This window comes from Dysidea avara, chromosome 2 (genome assembly GCF_963678975.1).
Source record: "Dysidea avara chromosome 2, odDysAvar1.4, whole genome shotgun sequence".
Classification (NCBI taxonomy): Eukaryota; Metazoa; Porifera; class Demospongiae; order Dictyoceratida; family Dysideidae; genus Dysidea; species Dysidea avara.
Window position 1 is genome coordinate 39,707,999 of NC_089273.1, and position 15,720 is coordinate 39,723,718.

At 38.7% G+C, this 15,720-nt stretch overlaps 1 long non-coding RNA gene across 20 annotated transcripts; it reads right to left on the reverse strand.

Moving 5' to 3' along the window:
• Positions 1–2,697: 2,697 nt before the first annotated feature.
• LOC136247299 (uncharacterized) lies at positions 2,698–7,703 on the reverse strand. Of its 20 annotated transcripts, XR_010697338.1 has the most exons (22): positions 7,633–7,700; positions 7,482–7,524; positions 7,331–7,429; positions 7,123–7,283; positions 6,998–7,070; positions 6,876–6,950; positions 6,667–6,826; positions 6,546–6,618; positions 6,357–6,498; positions 6,211–6,308; positions 6,088–6,160; positions 5,898–6,040; positions 5,121–5,195; positions 4,995–5,067; positions 4,426–4,500; positions 4,213–4,375; positions 4,086–4,160; positions 3,710–3,784; positions 3,517–3,659; positions 3,391–3,464; positions 3,271–3,343; positions 2,698–2,971 (listed from the first exon to the last, which is right to left on the reverse strand). It is a non-coding gene; the product is annotated as an uncharacterized lncRNA (long non-coding RNA). The 20 variants fall into 20 exon arrangements; XR_010697330.1 differs by having other exon boundaries at positions 7,331–7,524; positions 7,633–7,703; XR_010697331.1 differs by having other exon boundaries at positions 6,663–6,826; positions 7,331–7,524; positions 7,633–7,703.
• Positions 7,704–15,720: the final 8,017 nt, after the last annotated feature.

Here is a 15,720-nt window from a genome sequence, read left to right on the forward strand (position 1 = left end):
GTTGACCTAAAATTATATGAATTCCATTTTTAGATGTACAGTAGCTATAAACATGAATTATAGTAATTTTGAAACTGAAATTTGTTGCTATATTCCACTTTGCTGCCTATTTTACATTCGTATCATTATGATATTCATCAGGAACCATGATGGTGAGGAGCTTGAAGCAGTATTGATTGGTTTTGTGGGTAGAGTCAATGCATGATATTTTCCCACCAAAGGTTTCAAATAGTGTTGCCTGAAATTCTGTCATTATGACTAGTAAAAAGGGATCCTTGGCAACATTTGGCAGCTCTGGATCTTCCACTCCCTGAGGCTTATAGATCAATACTGGTGATGGTGATTCTAGGGACAACTCCTGGACTATTCGATGTACAGATACGGCATCATCTGAGTGACGATGCTGTGAAAAACTTCTGTACTTCTGGCAAACATTTCTAAAGTTTTTTTAAAAACGTACATATGTCAAATGGGGGTAGTAGCATTCTGATTATGCATACCTGCAATCTTGTCATTTTATGAATTGTTTCCTAGTTGCTTCATCTCGAAAAGTATTGCGTTGCTGCCTGCTCCCCAAAGTACCCTTGATATCTATGATGTAGAAAGCATTTATGCTAATCACAATTTTAGTGATTGTACCAACATTGCATTGTAACTAAAAGAATGTTACAGTCACACAAATGTCAAGTTAATAAGTTGCTATATGAATTTTTTGTACTGTGTGGTATATTTTGTTTGTACTGTGTATATGGACGTACTTTCTATAATGCGCTCAATTGGAATTCCCACAGCAAACTTTTGTGTTATTTCATCCTGTACAGATGTTGGCAGAGGAAGATTTTTACATTCAGTTAAATCTGGTTCGTGGTTGGTGTGATTTGAGTAGTACCTAACCTCTACCCTTCCATCAACAAGATTTTCAGTTGCTGTCATCCAGGCTGTGCAAAAATTGTCTAGTTTTCGGGAGTGTTTAGGTATTCTAGTCTTCCCAGTTTTAGTTGGACCAGTGTGACCTCTTTAGCTACTGTCTCTGCAGCACACAAACATGACCGTATGAGTAGATCCTGCAGCCATGTAAGCCATGAATAGGTTAGTACTATTACATTATTTTGTATAATAATGTTGATGTATTGTATACCACTATAAGTGTACAAAAGTCATGCAGTTGTACATAAACAGTAGACATATACATGCAGTACATATATAAAGCACTAATGGTAACATGTGTTTATATTTACTTACCATCACTTGTCTCCCCAGATACCACTTCACCAGTTGGTTTTGCAAAAAGGAGAAGGTGGAATTTTCTTCTTCCTCCTTCCATGCAGTGAATGCAATCCAGCTTGGGAATGTTTGTAATTGAAACCCTATGTTGTATGTGTGCATGTATCATGTTTTATACTTTTGTTGTTTTATAATTGGTGACGTACCACTTAGAGAATCATGATCAATCTTATTGTGTTCTAAAAGCTTATGCACCTATCAAAGTTTTGCCCCACCTACCCCCATGCGGGCAAACGAGAGGCATAACGAGAGGATTAGACAAAAATTTCAGCCCCGGGGGTGGGGGCTTTGATCTATGCTTGTAATAAAAGATTGAGAAAACTGATGGATGGTAGCGTCATAGGAGGGGGGTTAGACCTCCAAATTTGCCCCAGGGTGGGGGAATTAGACATAGAATTCGGTCAAATCCCTCCTATGTCCCTTCCTTGCCCGCATGGGGGTAGGTGGGGCAAAACTTTGATAAGTGCATTAGTAGCATGGTAAAACGTACGACCACACACTGTACACAGAAATCGTCCCTGAGTCACTGCATCCTTTTGTAAGTGCACCTTTTTCAGGTGCTCCTTTAAGGTTCTTTGGTTTGGGCATACCCTGCTACACTCATGTACAGGATACGGGTATCTTGGCTGTAACATGATGTTATTCATTAATTAAACTACCTGAACCAAATCATCGTGATAAGCTGCAGAATCCATGCGTTTCAACGTTTCGCGCGTTCATTCACGTGTGTGCATTCAGTGACGTAACATGACTGCGGTAACCCGTAATCTACAATTACGGAATGGTGAATCTCTGCGCATAACGAGATTGATGAAATTAGGAATCCGACAGCTAGTTTGATATCTGAAGTCTGCCATAATATCCAGATTGCACCACAGCTGCACCCTTTGTCTGGTGAGACCTTGCATTATCGCTCTGCCATTCAGGATGATGACGCGAAGGTATACATCAGGGCTTCCGGCTTCTGGAGGTGCCTACACCATCATACCTTCTTTGATGTGAGGGTTTTTAACTGCTTTGCAGGTTCTCATCGTTCCTCTACACTATCTACTGCTTTTCGAAAGCATGAACTCGATCGATGTTGTGGAGGTGGAGGAGTCACAGGAAATCGCAAACAAGAATACGTTGCGTTCAATCGATCGTGAACGCTCGTATTGTTTAAGCAAACGCGCTCTTACACTCACTCTTACAGGTTTAGTTCGCTTAATAGAACAACTTCGTCTTTCGCTCGTTGTGAGACAAATATTATACGCGTTTACTCGTTCATCCACGTACAATTCCTCGTATCATTGATGTATAACGCGTATTCTCGGTCGTCCCACCATAATATCCGACAGTGATGCCCGTATACGTACGTAGCTTGATATCCGCTTTTGTAATTATTGCCGCACGGCGTAATTAATTATTCTGAGCAATAAAAAATTTTTTTTCAACCATTAAAAAAAGCACACACACACACACAAGTTCAAATCCGTTTCTCCATCAAGCCACACGTCCAATCCATTTTAACAGCAGTATCCAACAAAATTCTGCAGCAAGTGTTTATAGGCCTAGGGTTGACACAAGTCCTGGCACAGCCACGTCACCTCTACACTCTCAATCCACACAGTCTTAAGACTTTTCTCAGTTGCCTTGTTGCCTAAACTACCCTTGTCGTTCACAGTAGTTCTGTCTCGAGTCTTCTATTCTATAACGGACACTAAATGTGACCGGGCCTGCGAAAATAGGGCATGTGGGCACATGATTTTTGCCTACTTTTTCAACTTTCCATTACTCATAACTTTTTATACCATTATGCTATTGCAGTGCAATTTTCAGTTCGTGGTTAACATTTAATTGGCTTTATGATGCAAGTTACAGAATGCAGATATTGTATTCCAGCACTGAGATATGACCTGTAGAGTGACGGGTTGTAGTTTGTGCCCACATGCCCTGTTTTCGCAGGCCCAGTCACAAATAAGCACACAAACAATACAGTCTACTAACATTATGAAGAAATGTCTCGTCATATAAACTACTGGTGTTGTCCACGGTAGTCTTGACGTCTTAGTCTTCTCTCCTGTAAACAATAGTAAATAAACACGCAAACAAATAGAGTCTACTTACGTTATTGAAGAAGTGTCTCGTCATATAAACTACTGGTGTTGTCCACGGTAGTCTTGACATCTTAGTCTTCTCTTCTGTAAACAATAGTAAATAAACACACAAACCAAATATAGTCTATATACTTACATTATGTGAAGATTTCCATTGTACCAGCACAGTTGTCTTGTTGTCTAAGTTGATAGCAACCTTTTCTCCAACTTCCCTCAGCCATCTTGCTGTCTAAAGTATCCTTGTTGCTGACAGTAGTCTTGATATCTCAGCCTTACCTCCTATAACCAATAGTAAATTAACACAAAAACAAATATTATAATCTACTTACATTATTTGAAGAAGTGTCTCGTCGTATAAACTACTGGTGTTGTCCACGGCAGTCTTGACGTCTTAGTCTTTTCTTCTGTAAACAAATAGTAAATAAATGCACAAACAAATATGTGACCAGGCCTGCGATAATAGGGCATGTGGGCACATGATTTTTGCCTACTTTTTCACACTTTCATCAATCATAACACTTTGTACCATTATGCTATGGCATTGCAATTTTCAGCTCTTAGTAAGCATTTAATTGGCATCATGATGCAAGTTACAGAATGGAAATATACATTTCCAATACTGAGATATGATCTTTTGAGTGATGGGGTGTAGTTTGTGCCCACATGCCCTGTTTTCGCAGGCCCGGTCACATATAGTCTACTTACATTATTTGAAGAAGTGTCTCATTGTATAAACTACTGGTGTTGTCCACAGTAGTCTTGACATCTTAGTCTTCTCTTCTGTAAACAATAGTAAATAAACACACAAACCAAATATAGTCTATACACTTACATTATTTGAAAATTTTCACTGTACCAGCACAGTTGTCTTGTTGTCTAAGTTGACAGCAGCCTTCTCTCCAACTTCTCTAGTCTGTCTCCAACTTTCCTCTGCCGTCTTGCCGTCTAAACTACCCTTGTTGTTAACAGTAGTCTTGATACCTCAGTCTTATCTCCTGTAAACAATAGTAAATAAACACACAAACAAATATTATAGTCTACTTACAATATTTGAAGAAGTGTCTCTTTGCATAAACTACTGGTGTTGTCCACAGTAGTCTTGACGTCTTAGTCTTCTCTTCTGTAAACAAATAGTAAATAAACACACAAATAGGGATGAGCCTATTTTGCTTTTTTTTCCACCTATTTTTCTTTCCAGCAATTCTTTTATTTTTCACCTATTTTTCTCAATATTTTGCTCGGGTTTTTTTCTATTTTGCTGAGCATCAGTAAAAATTAATTGCAGTATCTCAAGCTTGCAAGCATGTGTGACTGCTCTATTAGAATATTTTGTACATAGAGACTGCTCTATTAGAGTATCTCGATCTTTTGTCACCATTTCCTATGAGCTCATGTTATCCTAATTATGCTAATACCATGCGTGACTGTTCTATTAGAGTATCTCGATCTTTTTCATACAAAATGTGCTAAGCTGCCATTCCTTGGTACCCATTTTTCCAATTTTCCACCTATTTTTCCAGCATTTTGCTCTTTGCTTTTACCAACGTATTTTTCCAAAAAATTTGCCGGCAAAATCGGCGCATCCCTACACACAAACAAATATAGTCTACTTACATTATTTGAAGATGCATCTCGTCGTAAACTACTGGTGTTGTCCACAATAGTCTTGATGTTTCAGTCTTGTCTTCTGTAAACAAATAATAAATAAATAACACACACAAACAAATATAGTCTACTTACATTATTTGAAGAAGTATCTCATCATATAAACTGCTGGTGTTGTCCACGGTAGTCTTGACATCTTAGTCTTCTCTTCTGTAAACAATAGTAAATAAACACACAAACCAAATATGTGACTGGATTTTGGAAAAACGATCCAAATCGCACATTAGAAGTTCCGAGATAAACGGTTTTAAAGAATTCAAGCCAGCATAACTCTCCAAGGATAGCAAGCACACGTATGAAATTTACACAAAAGATGCATCAATCTGTTACCTTTCAAGCCACTTCCAGTACTTGTAGCTGCTTGTACAGTTTCCCGCCAAATAAGATAGAAAATCTGAGCAGTTGGACGAGCGAAGTAGTATCACGAGTGCTCACAAAGGGGTGGAGGCTAGGGGGTGGCGGGGAGGGCAAGAGATAGGCCTCAAAATGGAGGCAGACCACGATTGGAGTCCAGACACGAGATTACAGGGCTGTGCTGGCTCCTTAGTGGCTGATATGTAGCAAAATCAACAGAGAACATGTCTGGCCAACATTATAAGGCTGTCCACCAGTAAACCACTGACTCTTGCCAAGCCAGGTCCTTCACAAGGCCTGAAACCGCCATTTGAGCACTCCACACCACCCAGAAAAGACGTGTGTAAAAACCAGCCTCGTGTAGTTTGAGTAGTGCTGAGGGTCAAAACTTGTAGTACGATAGTGTAGCTATCCACTGGTGGTGTTAGTTTGATTTTGCCTGATGTGCGATTTGGATCGGTTCTGTAAAATCTGGTCACATACAGTCTATTTACTTACATTATTTGAAGATTTCCACTGTATCAGCACAGTTGTTTTGTTGTCTAAGTTGAGAGCAGCCTTTTCTCCAACTTCCCTCAGCCATCTTGCTGTCTAAAGTATCCTTGTTGCTGACAGTAGTCTTGATATCTCAGTCTTATCTCCTGTAAACAATAGTAAATAAACACACAAACAAATATAGTCTACTTACATTATTTGACGATGCATCTCGTCATAAACCACTGGTGTTGTCCACAATAGTCTTGATGTCTCAGTCTTGTCTTCTGTAAACAATAGTAAATAAACACACAAACAAATATTATAGTATACTTACATTATTTGAAGAAGTGTTTCATCGTATAAACTACTGGTGTTGTCCATTTAAACTACTGGTGTTGTCCACGGCAGTCTTGAAATTTTAAGTCTTCTCTTCTGTAAACAATAGTAAATAAACACACAAACCAAATATAGTCTACTTACATTATTTGAAGATTTCCACTGTACCAGCACAGTTGTCTTGTTGTCTAAGTTGACAGAGCCTTTTCTCCAATTTCTCTCAGCCGTCTTGCTGTCTAAAGTACCCTTGTTACTGACAGGATTCTTCATATCTCAGCCTTATCTCCTGTAAACAATAGTAAATAAACAAACAAACAAATATGGTCTACTTACATTATTTGACAATGCATCTCGTCATAAACCACTGGTGTTGTCCACAATAGTCTTTTTGTCTCAGTCTCGTCTTCTGTAAACAATAGTAAATAAACACACAAACCAAATATAGTCTACTTACATTATTTGAAGATTTCCACTGTATCAGCACAGTTGCCTTGTTGTCTAAGTCGACAGCAGCCTTCTCTCCAACTTCTCTAGTCTGTCTCTGACTTCTCTCAGCCATCTTGCTGTCTTAAGTACCCTTGCTGACAGTAGTCTTGATATCTCAGTCTTATCTCCTGTAAACAACAGCAAATATAAACACACAAACAAACATAGTCTACTTACATTATTTGAAGAAGTGTTTCGTTGTATAAACTACTGGTGTTGTCCATGGCAGTCTTGAAATTTAAGTCTTCTCTTCTGTAAACAATAGTAAATAAACACGCAAACAAATATAGTCTACTTACATTATTTAAAGATACATCTCATTGTAAACTACTGGTGTTGTCCACAATAGTCTTGATGTCTCAGTCTTGTCTTCTGTAAACAATAGTAAATAAACACACAAACCAAATATAGTCTACATACTTACATTATTTGAAGATTCCCACTGTACCAGCACAGTTGTCTTGTTGTCTAAGTTGACAGCAGCGTTTTCTCCAACTTCTCTAGTTTGTCTCCAACTTCCCTCAGCCATGTTGCTGTCTAAAGTACCCTTGTTGCTGAAAGTCGTCTTGACATCTGTCTTATCTTCTGTAAATAATAGTAAATAAACACATACTAACAAAGAGTTTACTTACATCTGAAGATGTGCACTGTATCAGCACAGTTTTCTTGTCATCCAAACTACTGGTGTTGACAGCAGTCCCCTCCAACTTCTCTAGCATTGTCTCATATTTCTACTCCAAAAACAAATGTATATAAGTACATTAACAAATACAGTCCACTTACTTTAATAATGATGTACACACAAGTCCTGCCTTAGTGTTATCTTCTATAGAAAAGCAGACAAAAATATTAAACAAAGCTGTATTAAACTTATACAGCATCAAAGATCTCACACAGCAATATTCATATTGCCATTGTTCTGACTAGAACCCACCAAGGCTTACTGCTTTCAACCAGCAACGTGGTGATCCGTCTTAATCACGTGAAGTAGCAATTCTAATAAGTGCGCGATATTCTATTCAAATTCGCGACCCAGGCACATAAATCCGAATATTTGATCAGATGATGATGGGATCATAGATGTGACCAGATTACCTGACTCAGTCAAGTTCTTCAGAACAATTGAAGCTAGTAGTCCAAGGTACGTTGTAGTGAGTATAGCTACTTGAGGACAAGGTTCATGTTAAATAATGTGGTACAGGGTGCGAATTGGCTCAGATCGATGGATGGCAATGGTTTACTCAGCCATACGGCCTTCTAGGAAGATGAAACTCACTGTGGAGTTTTCCTATAGGCTGATCAATCAGAAATCTTATGCACCTATCAACCCACCTATACCCCAGGTCGGGCAGAGGTGGGGATTTGCAAATGTTAGATGACAAATTCCCCACCCCTGGGGACAACTTCGAATTACAAATCCCCTACTAATTCGTATTATTTATCCCAGGAATCACTAATGCACCTATCAAAGTTTTGCCCCACCTACCCCCATATGGGCAAATGAGAGGAATAACAAGGGGATTGGACAAAAATTTCAGCCCCAGGGGGGGGGCTTTGATCTATACTTGTAATAAAAGATTGAGAAATCTGATGGATGGTGGCCTCATAGGAGGGGGATTAGACCTCCAAATTTGCCCCAGGGTGGGGGGATTAGACTTAGAATTTTGTCAAATCCCCTCCTGTGTCCCCTCCTTGCCCGCATGGGGGTAGGTGGGGCAAAACTTTGATAAGTGCATAACGACATGGCCAATGGCTATTTGTGTTGCAAATGCCCCTATCCTGGGGACGAGGTTGGGTGACAAATCCCTACTCGCTGCCCAACTTGGGGTAGGTGGGGCGTGACATTGATAAGTACATTAGTTTTATTGTGTGCGTTAAGTTTATGTTAGTTTTGTGTCATTTTGTAATCTTTTTTTCAGACCTGTGTGTATGTAGAATACTTTTAAAACTTTTCAAAAACATGATGTCAGACGGAAGGCATTCACTAGTGCTTACTTTGAATTACACTGTTGCTTTATTTAAGTTAGCAATTTTCAGCTACGCAACAATTTTTTTAATGGCTTTGTCACCAGCTTAAAACTATCAACCACTTCAAAGTCAGCCATAACAAAGACATAATTGAAACCACAACTCCACCTTAGATACTTTGCATCATTGTGACACCTCCACTTTAGTTGTTTACCATTTCTAGTTGCTAGCATTGGTACATAAACAGTTTATTTATTGAATTTATTTAATAATGCTTTACAGCACAAGTGCTGAAGGTCTGTAGGACACCTGGTCCTACAGCCTGCTCAAAGACTTTAGCTACTTAAAGTGTGTTTGAAAAGTTGGAGGACTTAAGGAGAAAAAATCCATGACTGGACCTAGGTGGCCTTGAACCTGCAGCCATCCGATTTACGCTCGAACGCTGAGTTGTCAAACTAATTTCAGCCACTGATCCTGACACAGGTGAGTATTGTATCATGGAGTACAAGTGCTTCATTGATCTTGTAGATAAGGACAAGTTACTTGTTCTTGGTACATTGTTGGACAATGCTAGGCAGGGCCTTTCCTCCAATTCTGAGGTAGGTGCCATGCAGTGTATCATGCTAGTAATGTTACATGTTTCTGTTGCAGTCAACTCATCATGAGTTTATAGCCATATTGGCACTCGTGGTAAAAACTTATCCATATATCATTTAAATTTGCTGACATGCACCAACTACTGAATGTGGACCCAAAGCAGGAACATCAGGTAATAAGGGATGGCATTTCTTTTGCTTTTAGTTGTGGTGTCTTCTCCATAGCTTCATCATTGAACACAAGCTCTCCACCACTTGCCAGACTGTGCTTTTCTGGGACGTTCAGTCAGTCCACTATACTGAACTTCTTGTTGCCGATAGGATCTCTTATGTCATCTTTGCCTCCATGGAGAGAGAACAGAAACTGATATTAGAGGCTATCAATGTCTTCACTGCTATTGCTGCACACTTGAAATGAACCAAATGCTATTTTCTACTGAAGAGCTACCTACAGCTAATCCCAAAGAGGAAACACATTGAAAAGAACTTGATCAAGTACGAATACTGTTTATACTGTATCTATCCATCCATAGTGTAATGATTTATTTGTAGGGCAGCAGTTGGAATTCTTAGTGGATTTCACTTTGATTTGAAATCACAAGCAGAAGCTAGTCACTGACAATGGAGGTGAAGGTGTACCAGAGTTGGCCAAGATGGATGTGGCAGAAGAAGACTTGAAAACACAAGAGGAAGGTGAGCAGTTTTACAAGAAATACGACATAGACATCATCATTTCTGATTTAGAAAAGGCCAAGTCACTTATAATTCACACCACTGTTACCAAAGCTATTTTACCAGAGTTGCAGTCATGTCTGACAAAGCGGGTGTGATAATATAAAGGTCATACAGTAGTTACCATCATGTAATGGATCCACAGTCGAATCAAAGTGGTTACGGACTCAGTTCCCACAAACATGACAAAGACACACTTCAAGTACATATCACTCTAGCCATAACTCAACTATTACTATAACTACCGGAGGACATGCTTAATTCTAACCTTTCTGGGTGAGTAGTTGTGTTAATGATATTGCAATTGTTCCCATCCTTACTGTCTCTATGCTGTTTAGCTTACTATTGAAGGTTTGTCACACAGTAAGGAGCTACCAAATGAGATGTTTGAGAGGTGACTGGCCAGAAATACACTTATAAAGATGGTATCACTTTTGGTCCCAAATATGTCCACTTCATATTAAAAGAGATGAAGGAGGTGCTAACAAAAGGATACAAGGTATGACTACATTTCAGGATTTCTTGAGAGTTTCTTCTTGGACCAGGTGCAGGTGCTTAGTTACAGTATCCATGTGTTATTGAATAGAGTTAAGGACCAATTGACTGCTGGAAATTTAGATGTCACCATTAGCGAGGTAACAATATCCAGTAAAGTAGTTGTTGCTAGGGTAACAATGGTGGTATAGGTGTTGGTTTGGTGTGGTGTGGCGACAGAAGAGAGAAGGGAAGGAGAAATTACATCATCAAAACATCCTGAAGCACGTGCCAGCTAGAGTATTAAGAATTACAAAATGTTAGCCGTGTTACTCTGTAATGTTAACCGTGTGTGTGTGTTCGTGATTGATTGATCGGTAGACAAAGTTGAAGTTTCTTGTATCAAGAATTCACAAATATTAAAAACTCTTGTTTATATTCATTAGATCTTATGGACTTCGCTGAAAAGAGGAAAAGTTGATAGCAAAGACAATGAGTATCTTAAAATGTGACTGGGCCTGCGAAAACAGGGCATGTGGGCACAAACTACACCCCATCACTCTACAGGTCGTATCTCAGTGCTGGAAAATTATATTTCCATTCTGTAACTTGCATCATGATGCCAATTAAATGCTTACTAAGAGCTGAAAATTGCAATGTCATAGTATAATGGTACAAAAAGTTATGAGTGATGAAAGTGTGAAAAAGTAGGCAAAAAGCATGTGCCCACATGCCCTATTATCGCAGGCCCGGTCACAAATGATGGATCTTTATGTTGAGCTGTTAACAAATCTTCAAACACAACTGCAAGTGTATTGTTGATGTGCTGAGAAACTATGCTAGAGCTGGGGATTCTTCTGCCAGTGGTTCAAACCAAAAGCTATTAACATCAGCGTTCAAGGTTTGCACCATTGTGTTTCTGTAAGTAGTGTAGTATGTGTTATGCTGACGTAGGTGCAGTACTTGTAAGGGACTGCATCAGTCAGCAGATTAGTGAAGCATAGCTTAAGGTGTGTGCATGAGTGTGAAAGAAGTGTTTTATGTTGCATCTTCTTAGCTATTGTTTATGTCCATTGAAGAAGACATATACGACTATCAACACCAAACAACAGCCTTTCCACTGCTAAGGGTATGTCTCCATAGTACATGTTAATGTGCGATGTAACCTGTGATGTGTTAGGCTTTCTTGGAACAGTCTGGTTTAATTGATAACTGCGCCACTTTATTCATTACATATGAATTTGAGTGGTTAATTTTTTTTCAGGAAGTTTGGTCATCATCACTGTTGTGCTACCTATGCTGTGCTACAGTTTCTTCCTGACTATAAACTAAAGAAACTTTAGTCTTACTTTGATTTGTTCATATAAGTACGTAAAATACTTCTTTATATTTACATACTTATATTTTGTGACTAGCTTTGAGGTGCAGGGTGGCAGAGAGCCGGTATTGGAAACATCTGTAATATTTGCTAAACTTCCAAAGGTAAAAAAATGTGGTCTGTTTACTAAGCTCATATTTGCTTTCACCAGACAACTCTCTGCAAAATGGAAACATACTTTTTCATCCCAGTGGCCAGTCGTCTTGTTAATGATGACTCACCAATGTGTAGGTCTATGGTGGCTGAAGCAATGAAAGATTTAATCACTAATGTGTGGAAGTATGTAGTACTATGAAACTTTAATGAGGCTACATGTTGTGATAGTAGCAATGCTAAGATGTGTGTCACCTCATTAAAATTGGTCCCTTCATTGTTGGACATTTCACTACATGTTGTCGTACTAACAAGGTGGTTGTTATTGCCCTATATTAATCGATCCCCACAATATAACCAATTTTGGACTTAATGTCTATATAATCACTGCCTAGTTATAGCTGGGGCTACCTATGTACACCTGTATGTGAAATATAGTCTGGGTAGTTCTTGTTCTGAGATGTGAAAGTGTTACATGATAAACTACCGAAGCCCACAAATCAATATAGCATGTATGCAGCATGCCTTCCACCATGCTACTGTTATTCTGCAGCAGTTCTTTCTGACCACCCTGCTAGTCAGTGTATCAACATTGTTATTTGCTATTGATATATTGACAGGCATGTAGAAGATTGTTAACAGGACTAATTATTGTATGACTTGGAGCACACATTATTGTGTATTTAGTTTAGGTTTAGTATGATCCTATATTCCAAGTAGAAAGCTAGAGGTTCAATTAATCTGTATTGTTTATAAGTTTGTAATGATGTGTTGTGTCTTTCAGATTGGGCTCATGACCTACCCTGGAAGTCATATGTGTCTGATTGTGGCTGCTGGATTCTCCAGGTTATTCACTCTGCATCCTTGCCAACGTGGATTATGGGTTGACTTTCTGTGAGGCCGATTACATTGTTACTGGTACATACAGTATGAAACAGTCTTCTGAGCGGCAGGTTTATGGATAATATGGAGATGATGATGACATTGTACGCGTTCTGCAAAGGCTGTGATGTCATTCATTAAGTTTGGTCATGGTGAGTTCTTTTTTTCCAATTGTAGAGCAATTTTCTATTTCTCTTACTTGTAGCATATTCAGATACATGAAGAGTTCGCTATGTAGCCTGGACGTTGTGATGTGAAAAAAAACTATTATGATTGACGAATGGTTAATCAAAGTATTTATGTGTGTTAAGTGCTGTTCATGCTTTTATATTTATTCTTACTTTTATGATGTCAGTGATGTCACGCAAATCTGATGTTTAACTTAAAGCTATGATAGGTACTTGCACAAGCTTGAATTATATAATTAAGTGTTGTAACAGTACGTCATATGCAATCCACCTGTGTACAGCAGCATGTTTTTGTGCCACAATTATCTCTCCAATGTACATTGCTAATGTTACCACCACTGATCTCAAAAATAATATTATCACCATGCACTTATAGAGAACATTAATTTCCACCTACATGGGCTCATTGGCAAACGTGGTCTGCTCAGTTACCATGGTAACCATTTGCTTTCTTTACAGCTTCCACTTAAAATTTATATCTACATTTTATTGATGAAAACAATTGGCAATTGTAAAGCTTACATATACACTACTTGACAAGCCAGTTACCTCATTGGCAATCATATATAGTCTGGTCAGTTTCTATGGTAACTGCATTGCCTTCTCTTCATAAACATAGCTAGCAAAGTGTACATCATGTCCTCTTAAATAAGATGGATGACCTTGATCAGATCATGCATGCATGACATATATAAAGGAGCCTTTTGTGATTCTGTTTGCCTTTAAGGTTGACAGCCCCACCTTCCTCCCTGCTTTAATTTCTACCCAGCTTGAGCGCTGAGAGCTTCGGGGGTCAAGATAAGAAGGTGGCCCTTTTGATCTAAAAATAGGTAATTAACCTTTTGGCCACTTTCTTATGCCTCCTCCCGTCTAGCCCAATGCTACCATCAAGCTGAATTGGATAAGAAGAGAATGCGAGTATGTACTTTTGTAAGTACTCTCTCTACTTTCTCTCCATTCATGTTCCCTGCTTTAATTTGGCAAGCTAGGGAGTGTATAAACAGTGGAATAGACTACTGGAATGGTGGAATGATTTTTGTTGAAGTTCTTTGCATCCAACTCCTCACTACTAATATCTGGCAGAATAATTGCCATGCACATTATTGCATTTTAGAGCATTATAATTGCCTAGCTACCTCATTGGCAAGCATAATATCATCATGATCCGTTTCCATTGTAACCACATTGCTTTATCCCAAAAGTTATCTAAGTGTACATCATTATGGTGTAGACCTCCATTAATAAGATACTAATATTATACAATTAAAAGGATGACGTCCAGATCATGGATACACACCTTACATAATAGGAGCATGTTGTGATGCTCTTTGCCTTTGATGTGGTTGGCAAAACTTCTTAACTTGCTTTCAAGTTGTGTTTGTGGGAAAGCCAATGACTGTTGAGCATGCCTTTAACCAATCTATTGAGCAGGTGGTTTCCTTAATGTAGCTAATGAATTGTTGGGTGATATCACTAGTACTGCTGCCTTGTTGCCAGGCATGTCATAATGTATGCACTGAACCACCATTACAGCCTTTGTTGGGATTGTTTCCACTATATCTGCTAATGTGTTGAAGATAGTGCCTAGCTTGATGAGTCTTTGGAAACGAGATAAGAATAATTTTATGGCATTTTTGACGTAAACGTATTTTACCCTTGGACTACTTCTTATATTTCCTCCCTTTTGGCCCAATGCTATTATATTAAATTATATTGTTGAGCTGAACTGGATAATAAGAGAATGTACAGTATACGATGAACCAGTAGCTATAGAGAGTCTGTTTTCATACTCTGGGTCCTGCTGCAATGCAACCAATGTTTATAAAAGGCTTGCAACACTGATGAGCGGTCAGGACATCACACAGTCCTTATAGAAAAAATTAGTCATGTATATAAGAAGATCAAGATCAAGATCAAGCCATCACCGATGCAATGGGCCACTGACTTGGCCTGTTCCCATAGTTTGGAACTGGAGTTATTTAATTGTAATTCATGATCGTGTGTATGTATATATTATGTAGCTTCTATTCTGCTACAATTCTTTGTGTCCATTAAAAGAATATACTGTGTATAGTTTAACAGGTATGCATTTGCCATAATCAATTTGTACATGTAATGGTTGTAATGCTGTGGGGAGTGCATTGCCTGATATGTATGCACGATGCCCTCGGGCGCTGCGCGCCCGAGGGCGAGTGCGCACATATCAGGTAATGCACGACTTACAGTGTTGCAACTAATATGTTACACTTCAAAGTAGCTTTTTAAAGTAGTTCTAACCCTTTCAAGTTACTTTTACAGTAGTTTTAAGCTGCTAAATTCACGTTTAAGTTAAATGCCTTTGATGTGGTTGAGGGTGTCTTTAATGTGGTCTAGCATTTGTCCAGGATCCTTTGTGGTGGTTGAATATATCATTATGGTTACTATATCAAAGCTTCACATTAGCTCTTACTATAACACTAGTACTTACTTTGTAAGGTTTTCAAAATGTATAAGAAACCTTATCACCATGAGACAGTTTTGATTGTGGGATTCGGTTGGTCTCAATTGAGAGCCACAGGAGGGCTCAATTGTAGGCCACAGGAGATCACTGAAGCCCACAATGTAAAGTGGGTGTTGCTCATATAGGTTTCATATACATTTTACTACAGTATTCAATAGTAAGAAGCATTAAAGCTGTACAGTTTGTGGAATGCAGTAATGAGTTGTCAGCA